Source organism: Squalius cephalus, assembly GCF_949319135.1.
Source record: "Squalius cephalus genome assembly, chromosome: 18".
Lineage (NCBI taxonomy): Eukaryota > Metazoa > Chordata > Actinopteri > Cypriniformes > Leuciscidae > Squalius > Squalius cephalus.
The window spans coordinates 21,481,710-21,493,677 of record NC_137139.1 but is presented as its reverse complement, the minus strand read 5'-3'; the positions used below and the strand labels follow the sequence as shown (position 1 = coordinate 21,493,677).

General features: G+C 37.5%; 1 long non-coding RNA gene across 2 annotated transcripts; it reads left to right on the top strand.

Moving 5' to 3' along the window:
- Positions 1–4: 4 nt before the first annotated feature.
- On the top strand, positions 5–11,115 carry LOC307146388. 2 transcript variants are annotated; one of them, XR_013819090.1, is made up of 3 exons: positions 5–92; positions 7,027–7,167; positions 11,029–11,115. It is a non-coding gene; the product is annotated as an uncharacterized lncRNA (long non-coding RNA). The 2 variants fall into 2 exon arrangements; XR_013819091.1 differs by lacking the exon at positions 11,029–11,115 and adding an exon at positions 8,761–9,035 and having other exon boundaries at positions 7,027–7,427.
- Positions 11,116–11,968: the final 853 nt, after the last annotated feature.

Here is an 11,968-nt window from a genome sequence, read left to right as displayed (position 1 = left end):
GTTTGAGTGTCCAAACCAAACTGTTGAACTGAAGCCGCACATGGACGCGCATCCATTACAGTCAGATTCTCTGTTTACTTTCTGCGTGACTGGTATGTTTGAACAGACTCACTAAAATAGAATTAGGTTTTACATTGAATAAATGCTAAACATTAAAGGCCGGGGTTCGTTGTCACGCGGGGTTTATCAGGTTTTGAAACACATATGCTTGCTTTCTCTAGCAGTGGTTATCTATGTTCAGTACGTTAGCCTATATAAAATAAATCTACAAAAACAATATCATCTTTTTTTTGGTAATAGTTTTTAGGTAAACGAGTGAAAGGAACATATTATTGTAATATATTAAAGAATAAGTAGCTATAGGTCAAGTAAAAAAAATTGATAGGCCCATTTTTCAGATATCAATTTAGATTAAGTCACCCTGCTGTATACAAAGATATATATACATATATATATATATATATTTATATATATATATATATATATATATATATATATATATATATATATATATATATAGAATTAATTAATTAATTAATAAATTAGCGTGGTTGATAGACCTATCTATTTCATATATGTTGTGGAAGACGGTATAAGTGTGTGTTTGTGAGAGAGAATATCTGTCAGTATACTGCAGGTTCCTGTGCTGTGTGACAAAATGCCCCACTATGTGTTTTTTTTTTTTTTTTTTTTTTTTTACTGGGAAATTATGGTGGAAATATTCTTTAGACTTCTGAATTGTATAAAAACCACCTCACAATATTTGCTAGAATATAAAGAGTGAGAACTAGTCTTGGCCCCCCATAGCTATGTATTTATACACTTTCAAAATTTTAATCAGATTGAACAGTTTTGCTTTTTTACTGTTTGTTTGTATGTTTTCTTGTTTATTCTTGACTTCAAAGCAAATGGATTATTTTATGCTTTTGTGCTTTTGATTTAAGATGCTGGGCCCCCTGGTGCTGCAAAATAATCATTCTGCCAAGTATTTGCATGCATAATCAGAGATAATTGTTTGAATGAATGAATGGTTACATGGAAAAATAGAAAGCTTGTCTTTTTGATAAGAACATTTCAGATACATCATGATTAAGAAAAGCTACGATTAAGTTTCTCAGCTTTTTTTAACCATGTCAGATTCTAAATCTGGATTTAGTGTGTGTGCTAACAGATTTGAAATATGAAATGAAATATGATATGTGACTAATTGAATTATATGAGATGCACTGAGCAAGTCTAATCCTGAAGCAGTTTTATGCCAGAAATGCAAATTACTGTACATTTAATCAAGTCAAGTCAGTATTCAGCATCCTAAGGATATCCATTATTTTAATATTTTATTATTGTATTCATTAGAATGCACCTTCGGATTACTTATTACATTATGTTATTATTTTAAAACAAGTGGTCTAACATGGACCTGAACTGTGTGGAAAATCATCCGCTTCCATTAGCTCAGAAAATGCTGACACTCCCGTCTGAGAGAAAAGGATTTGGCTCAGGCTTCATGCTGCTGCTTCTCATTGATTAGCCATGACGTTGATTGCATTTTAACACGCTCACAATTGATGTGGTGAAGAAAGTGCCACATAACTTTGATGTATTCATCCTTGAGATGATATTTTGCTTTTAAGCCAGTCTTGCAGTGCAGTAGTCAAGTCACCGTTATTATAGCGCTTTTTACAATACAGATTGTATCAAAGCAGCTTCACAGTGATAACATGAAAATAATACAACAAAGTTTGTTTCTAGAAGAAAATTGTGTCATCGTCCACCTTAAGTAAGGCAGATCAATAATATTGTTGAATATTAAATGTCCCCAACTAAGCAAGCCAAATGCCAAGGTGAGCAAGGTTAGATCATCCATCCAGAGTGACTGTACTGCAACATACTACTCACAAGATGGAGCTATTTCACATATTGTATTTATTGTTCTTTAGTTAAGAAATGTTATATTTGTTTAATTTGTACTAGCCTACTGGTAAATTCATTATTGACAAAATTGCAAGTGATGATAATATTTATATTAAAATAGTATTATATATATTTATATAGTTTCTTTTTTATTATGTAAAAACAAGCAATATTAATTGACTGCACATCTGGATCTAGATACATAGGCTACATGTCTGGCAAAAATCCAGTCACTGCATGCTATGCATAACTGCTTGCCTCTCCTCATAAATCCAGTGTCTATTATATTCTCATTTCCACATCACTTGGCAATGTTTAGCCTGGATTTACAGCTTTGCTTTAGAAATACATTACCAGGTTTGCACATTATTCATAAGAATTAATTTAAATGTCCTCACCATAAGGTTTGGTATTAGTCATTTTTATAGTTGGGATGATGTAGATGTAAAGCTAGATTTAGGCACTGCAGCATAATGTATACTGATCAACACTAAATGTGTGGATTATTTTGCTCTATTATCATTCGACTGAGCAGAGCAGTGGGAAAAAACACCACTGTCAGATGGTCTGAGCATAAATTATTGATACAACTGTTAAATCAGAGTGTGGTCGTAAATGCCAATAAACACTGCAGACAGGGAGAGCAGAGAGAAGGGATGATTTTTCCACCGTCCTCGGTACGCAGAAACAATCATAACACTGCATTCAGAATTTTGTGTGTAATACTTGGCAACAATAACAATCAGGTTCAGGAAGTAGAAACTAACATCTATTATTACACGGGTCCTTGGATAATCATGGAATCAGGCAGTCTGATATTTAATAATATTCACTGTTGTTCATGTCCCACAGACTCGCTCTTTTTTTCCTCTCTCGCTCCCATACAAACTTAATTTGCGTCTTCGTTTTTAAATTGTACTTAAAATGACCTCAGAGGACTTTTTATATTACTGTTTGTCTTGCTGCTAGACTAATTTTGTCTTTGCAGAAGCTTAAAGAGAATATAGGTAATAGGCTATTATAAAATAATTAATATATTTAAGAAACAAATATTTAAATTTGAAGATAATTCATATTGTTGCAGATTTTTTATTTATTTATTGAATTTTCAACATTTTTCCCCCTGATTGTTGTGGTTTAATATAAAGAATATAATAATAATGCATGATAATGAAATTATGTCTGTACGTTATTAATTGCATTTTAGTTTAGCCTTAGCTAGATGCCTGTGGTTGTCATTTCAAGCTGAAATCTAATATAATGTCAAGATGTGGTTCACTATGATCAGACTGTGTGCGCCCATGTCTACTCATCCATGTCTGATGGTAACACACGCTGAAGATCCTGGTGAAGGGGTTAATAGATTCTAACCCGTACTCATAAATCCCCAGTGAAACGTTTATCATCAGGTGATGCTCAAGGGTGTTGCTTAGAATTCAAGAGGGCTTTCTGAGGACTGCCTTGACTGTCTGAGCAGAAAAAGAAAAGTGTTGTTGTATTTCTCATCCTTTCTTATTCTATCCCTGCAATTATATATCTTTATATTTTCAGGTACAAATGTTTATATTCAGAGTGTTAATCATGAAGGAAAGTTAGCTCCAAATTCTGCAATAAATACCTCAGTAATTATCATGCTGAGATCATGGAAAATCAAACAACAATACAGTTGTTGAAGCTCGTTTGTTTTCCTGGTACAAACCATTAGTGGCTAAACTTCTCATTATTCAGTCAATTGGCTAATTTATTCTCACTTCCCAGAGTATGCTAAAGCTTTCCACATTTGCTATTATGCCATTTATTAGTGTTCATTCTTTTATTTACACATGATTAACTATTGGGGCCTGAGGTTTATTCTCCTACAAATACCGTTGGCTTTTTTAATTTGGAAAATTATTTAATTTAACTGGTGACCCAATGGAGGCTAGACTGATCATTTCCATGTGGATGTGCTGGCTTGGGGACTTGGAGTTAGCTCCTATAAGGCTTCAACTTAAAGAGTGTGAAAGTTAAAAGAAGTGCTTTCATCTTTAGTTGGCAGCAAATTCAATTCACAGCTGCCCTTCACCTTGAAGCTGAATGTCATGTGCTTGTTTTGGCTGGTGTTTTGGCATTGCTTTAACCCTGATTTAAAATGGTCTGTATTCACAATATCAGGTCAGAAATTTTTCTTTCTCGCTTTCACTGAGACAAAGGATCATAAATTTGTCCTGTCTAGTTTCTGACACACTATTATCTTTCCTGTCTCATCATTGATAGACGAGAGTAGCAATAACTGTAGCACTTTCTGGCTCATTCATTTAGAAAATGTTTGTCTCAATCTAGTTCAAAGCTGAAAATAACGCAAACTTCTGAACAGTTTAAAATACTGTACATTATCATTCAAATGTTTGGGGTTGATCATTTATTTTACTGTTTTCTATTTCAATATACTTTTAAATGTAATAATGATATCTCTGCTCATTTGACTTTGTTGAACCTGTTCCTTTTTTTCCCCCTTTCTTGACAGTTTTTGCATGTTGTTCCAGGTTTCAGTTCTGTTTTTCTCGTAGATTATAGGTTGAAATACTTGATACTTGACAGGTATCAATTTTCTTTCTTTTATAATGAGGGGATTTTTCACAGCATAATACAAATATAAATAAATAAAATGAAATGTTTTGATTGTGTGATTACTTTGTAATTTGATGATATTTTCAATTGTAGTCTATTTAATTACAGCTCAAAAAGAGTTGTTGACCGAACATTATTCCTTATGTAACAATTTATCAAACACCTGACCGAAGTGTGATCCACAAACAACTATCACATTTTTTTCCAACTGATTCCAAGGATCTGCAGGCAACATTGTGGGTTCAGAGAGAGTTTCAGACAGAGAACAGTGCTGCAGGAGGAAAGTAATAAAGCGCAATACTCTCGTTGGAGTCATTTTACAGAATTCTGCATAAAAATGGGTTCTAGATATTGTCTAGTGTCTTGAGATGAATAAACCTCCTGTAATACTGTAATTAGTCTTTTATCATAGGCCATCTGGCATTGCCTCTTGCTCATTTGGTTGTTGTTTGTCATCAACCCCTTTGAGTCTTAAAATACCACAATGGATTCTCTGTGGGTACTATTCATCACCTAAATTCAATTATTTTCTGCACATTTAAAAACCTGATGTTGTGTCATCACTCGTGAGGATTATATGCATTTCTGAGACAGATAAAGGGTTTAAAGGAATAGTTCACCCAAAAATGAAAATTCTGTCATTTACTCACCCTCATGGCATTCTAAACCTGTAGGACTATAAGACTTTCTTCTGTAAAAAGCATAACAAAATATTCTGAGAAGATATATAAGATACGTCTCTGTGTTTTCTTTTGTGCACACAATAAAAGTCAAAGGTGTCCAATGTTGTTTTGGACCCCATTGTCTTTTATTATACAGTATGATGAATAAAAACAGTTAAAATATTCTTCAAAATATCTTCTTTTGCGTTCCACAGAAAGAAATAAAGTAATAAGTAAGTAATGATCTAATGAAAAATTTCTGGTGAACTATGTAAATAATTCCCTGTTAACACCTGCAATTAAGATGCGTTTTGGTCAATCAGATCACAAGTGGATTATGCTAAATACAGGTGTAACCAGGGTCTACGTTACGTTTACATGACAACGATGTACTAAAACCTGAAAAGTTTTTCCTTCGCGTTTTTCACGTACAGACAACAACGTTGTCAAAACAATCCCCGTTCACGCGGATCCGCGAAAATGACTAAAAACCCTGTATTCTGCTGCCAGCCAATAGTTGGCGATGTTACTTTGTAAAGAAACACCACACTTATAGACTGAACATGTAATATGCATGACATCACCGTTTTCAAAAATTCTCGTTTTTGTTGTTTACAGAGAGACTATAACGGGATAATTTTTAGAAACGTGCCCGTTTTCAAAAGTTTGTATTTTCAGCCCCACAAAACTTGTAAATGAAAGGCCAAAATGAATAAAAAGTTTCCCATTTTTAGTTGAAAACAGTGTCTTGTAAAAGGCCCCTAAAACTTTTTGAGCTTGTCCACTTTCGACCACTTCCAGAGGAAGTCGAAAACGCATTTGACCGGATTGCTTTCATAGAGTAAACGCTCATGTGGTCGAATGCGTTCGAGCAGCTGCAGAAGACCGCCTACTCTCTGCCTGCTGACCTAGCACGTAAACATTTTGGGAAGCGCGCTAGCCAGACGGGATTTAAACTTTGTCGGCTGAAGACCCAAGTTTGGTTTGAAGTCAAGAAAACATACCAAGCCCAATGTTCTCTCTCCATTCCTGATTTCTAACACACACTCACAGCGTTCAGCATGGTCTTGCAGCTGTCAGAGCAGAAACGAAAGCTGCTGCTCTCCGTATCTCCGGTCTAATTTCCTCCATTAGATCGAAAGATCTGAAAAAGCCCATACATTTACTTCCCCATAAACCCTCCCCTTGAAGAAATCAGGACATAAGTGGTTGAAAGTGTACAAAAGAGACGGATTAAAACACCAGGTGTAAATGGGAATGTGTCTCCTTCGTCTACTTGTGATCCGATCGACCAAAACGCATCTTAATACCATAAACAGGGCCTATAGATACCTGAAACCCTTTCTAGGCACTTGACATGCTAACTTGTGGTTTGTGAACTCAATGTAATCTATATCTTGAGGGTGGTCTTTGTTCTGTTCAGTGAATGAATCAAGTCCACATTTACATTCATCACACATAGATGCCTGAAACTCTTGTCCTCTGGGACACATGTACTCGATTCGATAAATCTTAATCAGCTGATTTATGGGCTTCCTTCGGCTCTCTCTGTCAGCTCCTCTGTAGTTATGGCAGAATAAGAAATAAACATCATTTGCAAGGCTCCACTGACTCTAAGTTCGGACTTTAGTTTTTTCAACTAAATTCCCCTTGTGTGTCCAATCATTTGTGAAATGGCACGGAAATGATTTCACATTAGGACCACTAGCACTTACCTTCCCTTGCAGAAGAAAAGCATTTATTGCACACATCTTCATTTTGTCACAAATGCATTAGGAAAAGGCTGTTTACTCCTGTTTCTTGGTTACATTTATCAGAATCTGTTCTTTTATTTACACAGTATAGAAGAGGGAACAATGGCCTCCACAAAATGCCCAGAACTCGACAGACGTTCATCCATCCATTTACCCTTTATCCGACGCAATCAATCAACTTGTCGGCAATAGAAGGAAAGGCCAGCACAGCATTACTCATTACTATAGTAAGTGACTCGCAGCACTACATCGGCACAAAGTTCAAAAGTAAACTGAAATGTGAAAACTTCAGGAAGTGAGTTAACTTTCAACTGGGTCACGTTATTTGATTGATGCAAATGCAACAAGAAAGGGCAGTAGGATTATAAAGGAAATGAAACTAGAGGAATAATTACATTTATAGCCAAATATATCATATGTCTTTCCAAATTCCTAAATTTTCCATGGTTGGAAAATGCATTTTACAGGTGTTTCTTTGAAGCGCAATGTACTTGTAACAAGGTATGATGTTATGGGAAGAAGGAGGCGGGAACCGGCGAACACTTAAACATTTTAATAACCAAATAAACAAATACAAAAATGAAAGTAAAAGCCAGCAGCCCCTCACGGACGACTGCTGGCAACACACAAAACAGAAACAACACATCCAAATAAAAATCAGGCCTGTCCTCTCTCGCTCTTCACTGTCGTCGCTCCTCCTTTATGCTTCCGCTCCTCCGTGAGAGATCCGAGACCGGTGCGTCTCGCAGGTGTAGCTCATCACTGATCACGCCACCGGCCTCGCGCCCCTCCCACGGCCCTCGGCCTCGTCCTGCTCGCCACATACCCCCATCGCCCCTCGCAGGCCGGGGGGTACCTCCGAGGCTGCGCCTACTCCCCCCTCCCCGGGGGGACCGATCACGGCGGCTGCGGTACCTGGGGGTATGGATAGACGAGGCGAGAGAAAAGGAGGCGGAAGCATGAGGAGCAACAGAGACGAGAGAGGGGAGAGAGGAAGAAAAGAAAAAAAAAAAAAAAAAAAAAAATTCCTGGTCCGGTCCCCAGACACACTGCCGCTCGGTCCTCAACCAGCTGAGACTCACTCGCGGTGCCATGCGATGGTACTGGACATCCGTTGGGGGACGGCTCGACACTCGTCCGCCTCCTGGCGGACGGCGATGGCTCCTCCTTCCGAGGGCAGCCGGCAGCGAGCCTCCCGTCCCCTGCTCCGCCCCCATCATGGCCGACGGCAACAGGCTCCGGCCCACGGCGAACGGGAGCGACTCCTCCGCTCCCTCGCGGACGGCAGCCACCCCTCCTCGGCCCAGGAGTACGGCAGCGAAGCGTCCGTCCCTCCTGATCTCCTATCGCTCCAGCACCATCGCCTCGGGCAGCAATCGGCGGCCACGGCTCCCTCGTGCTGCCCGACCTCCTCAGCACCGCGATCTCTCCCAGCAGCGAGGGCTCTCTGACAGTGCGTCCCTCCTTCCTCCCGGGTTTCGGCACCAATGTAACAAGGTATGATGTTATGGGAAGAAGGAGGCGGGAACCGGCGAACACTTAAACATTTTAATAACCAAATAAACAAATACAAAAATGAAAGTAAAAGCCAGCAGCCCCTCACGGACGACTGCTGGCAACACACAAAACAGAAACAACACATCCAAATAAAAATCAGGCCTGTCCTCTCTCGCTCTTCACTGTCGTCGCTCCTCCTTTATGCTTCCGCTCCTCCGTGAGAGATCCGAGACCGGTGCGTCTCGCAGGTGTAGCTCATCACTGATCACGCCACCGGCCTCGCGCCCCTCCCACGGCCCTCGGCCTCGTCCTGCTCGCCACAGTACTGTTTAAATGTTTGGAGTCAGTAAGATTAAAAAAAGAAGAGGGAAACTAATACTTTTCTTTTATTCAGCAAGGGCGCATTAAATTGATCAAAAAGTATACTGTATATATTGAAAAAAATCTATTTAAAATAAATCTGTTCTTTTGATGTAAAATATTAAGCTGTACAAAAATATATCAAAATGAAAACAAGTTATTTTAAATGATTATTATATTTCACAATATGACTTTTTGCATTTATCAAATAAATGGAGCCTTGGTCAGCATAAGAGACAAAAAAATAAAAAAAATATGGCTTTAGCCCATTGAAACCACGGATGGCAAAACCTGAAAAAATATATTATATTAAACAAAACAGAAAAACAATATATTGCTCCAAAATGTTTAAAAGAGCTTCTCTCCATGCTAGTAGATATTAATGCAAATGAATTTCTCCATCCACTTGAATCGAGTGAAGCGCTTTCATTTCATCAACGTTCTTCCCACAACAGAGTAACATTTTTAGACTGAAAGTGCATCACAGGCTTTCATCTAAACAGCATGAAAGAATTGCTCTTTCAGAACTTTGTCAGTGACTCTTTATCAACAGACGTCTTACGACAGAACATCCTAACATGCTATAAAACTGCTAATCGTATTGCTTTGTTCACATAGCATCATTACAGAACTTTGCTAGCATTTCAACAACAGGTCGTATTCACACATGACCTCTAAACAGAAGAAAATGCTATTACATTTATGGAAAAGGTTGTTTTTGTGAAAGCACCTATTATCTAATGTTGGTGGTTCTGTCTCCCGGTCTTTCTCAGACCTTCAATTTACCATGAACTATGACCTTATAAAGCTATAAGAGTGTGGAACTATGGATGCTATAACAAATATAATCACTGAGGTTGTACTACTACTGCTGCTATACTTTTTTGAAATGCACACCACCATTCAAAAGTTTTTTTAAATGGTTTTGAAAGAGGCTGCATTTATTTTTTATCAAAGAAAAAACACTAATATTGTGAAATGTTATTACAATTTAAAATAATTGTTTTCTATTTTAATATGTTTTAAAATGTTGTTTATTCCTGTGTTATTAAAGCTGAATTGTCAGCATTATTACTCCAGTCTTCAGTGTCACATGATCCTTGTAATTATGCTCAAGAGACATTTCCTATTATTATCATCAATGCTGCGCTATCAAAATAATTTTAAACTGGAAACTGCTACATTTTTTCAGGATTCTTTGATGAATAGAAAGTTAATTTATTTACAATCAAATTTGTTTGTAACAATGTAAATTAGGATACTATCTGTAGAATATATTCTGTTTAAAATGAAAGTCCATCATCTGTCTTTATTTTGCTCTTGGCTATAGAGACCAGGCTGGTCAGCCTCTTATTTTCCATCACTTTTTTGACATTTTCTCAGCGTATCTGTGCACCCAAGGATGATGCTCTCTTGTCAGGTTTTGAAATTCAGTACAACTCAATCCAAACCCTCTGAAATCAAAGCCTAAAAATGTATGAAACAAGAAAGGAGCTGAAACAGCAGGATGTGCCTTATCAGAACACATCTGAACAACTTTTGAGATGAGCCAATAATGCTTCACTGTGCTTAATCTGGTTCTGCCATGGCAAAATTACAAGATATTACTCCCCAGGAGGCTTTGAGAACCACATGTCCCTCACAGTCAGTTTTGCCTCACCCTCTGGAGGACCCTTCAATTAGCTGTCCCATCACAAGGCAGCTAAGCAGCTGTGTCATTAAAATGGAGCCTCGGTGGGCAGAGAATGAAGTCAACTGATCATTAACAGAAATAAAGTTCCAGCGCTGGGGCTTCACATGGACTAAATGCACTTTGAAGAGGCTTCTGACTTTGGAACAATTGCAGATAAAGCCACACCGCTTGAGAAGTTGTCCCAAATGTATTTTTATTCACTTTCAAACTGTCTCAAATTCAACTGCTGTCCCTTTATGAATCGATATGCATTTCAGATCAAATATGCTTTTCAAGAAATTGCTAAATGGATCTCAATTAATAGTATGTTGATTATATGATAGTGGTAATGCTACACTATATCTTTCCTGTCAGTGCAGCTCAAGTGAAGACATTCAATTACAACTCAACTCCTATAGCAGTCTTTTCCCATGTAATTCACTTTCATGATAAGGTTTCTCGCCCTCATCCTCAAAACTTCACACTCCATTTGAACTCTGACTCTGCTTTCGGTCTTTATTATATTTCTGCTTGCTCTCAAATCACCCTCTGCCTGCAGCTCTCTAGAACATAACGGGGAAAGAAGAAAGGAACAGCCTGGCTCAAAGTCAAAGGTGCACGTTTTCAAGTCTTCATTTGTACTGGAAATAAAAATCACACTGATGCTCTTAACTGTGGCCAACTGCTGAAATGCCTAATTATCCATTATATTTTACAGGTTTGGCAATTCCTGTTATTTCTGTATGAACAAATCACAACATTCAAGAGAATTATGTGTTGTTAACAGTTATCGGGAGTCTTTTTTTATTTCCTGACATTATTTCCACCACAGTGTCATTTCCACCGCATCTCAAATTATGTAATTTCAAAGACGCTTTAAAAAAAATGGACGACTTTTCAAAGGTTTGCATACCTTTTTTCTACTCTGCCCAAGGGACACAATAGTGCCCAGAGTTGAAGAAACACCCATAAATATTTGCGTAGTATGATTTGTACAAAGGTTTAAATTAGGGATGCACGATATATTGGCCACCATATCGGTATCGGACGATACATGATCATTTTTAATGTTATAAAACCGATAAGACCGATAAGAAAATTTGGCCGATATATTAAAACCAATAAATAATGGATAATTTCCTTCAGCTGAGACACTTAAGATGTGCACTGATCTCCATGATGTTTTTGAATTGCTTGAAATATGATTGGAATCATTCAAAAAAGGAAAATACAGTTAAGTACAACATGCGCAGGGCAAGTATGTTGTATAGGCTACATAAAATTATAATGAGAGCATTATAATTCTGTGTTTAGGACATGTCTTTTAATGGTGAGACTTTTGTTTTTGTAATCAGGCTTTCAAAAATGTTATACAAATTTTGATTTAGATTTATCTGCCAATATATCAGTTATCGGCTTTCAACTATAAAGAATCATTGGTTATCAGTATCGGCGCATCCCAAGTTTAAATATGAACGTGAGTTATTATTGAAAGCTGT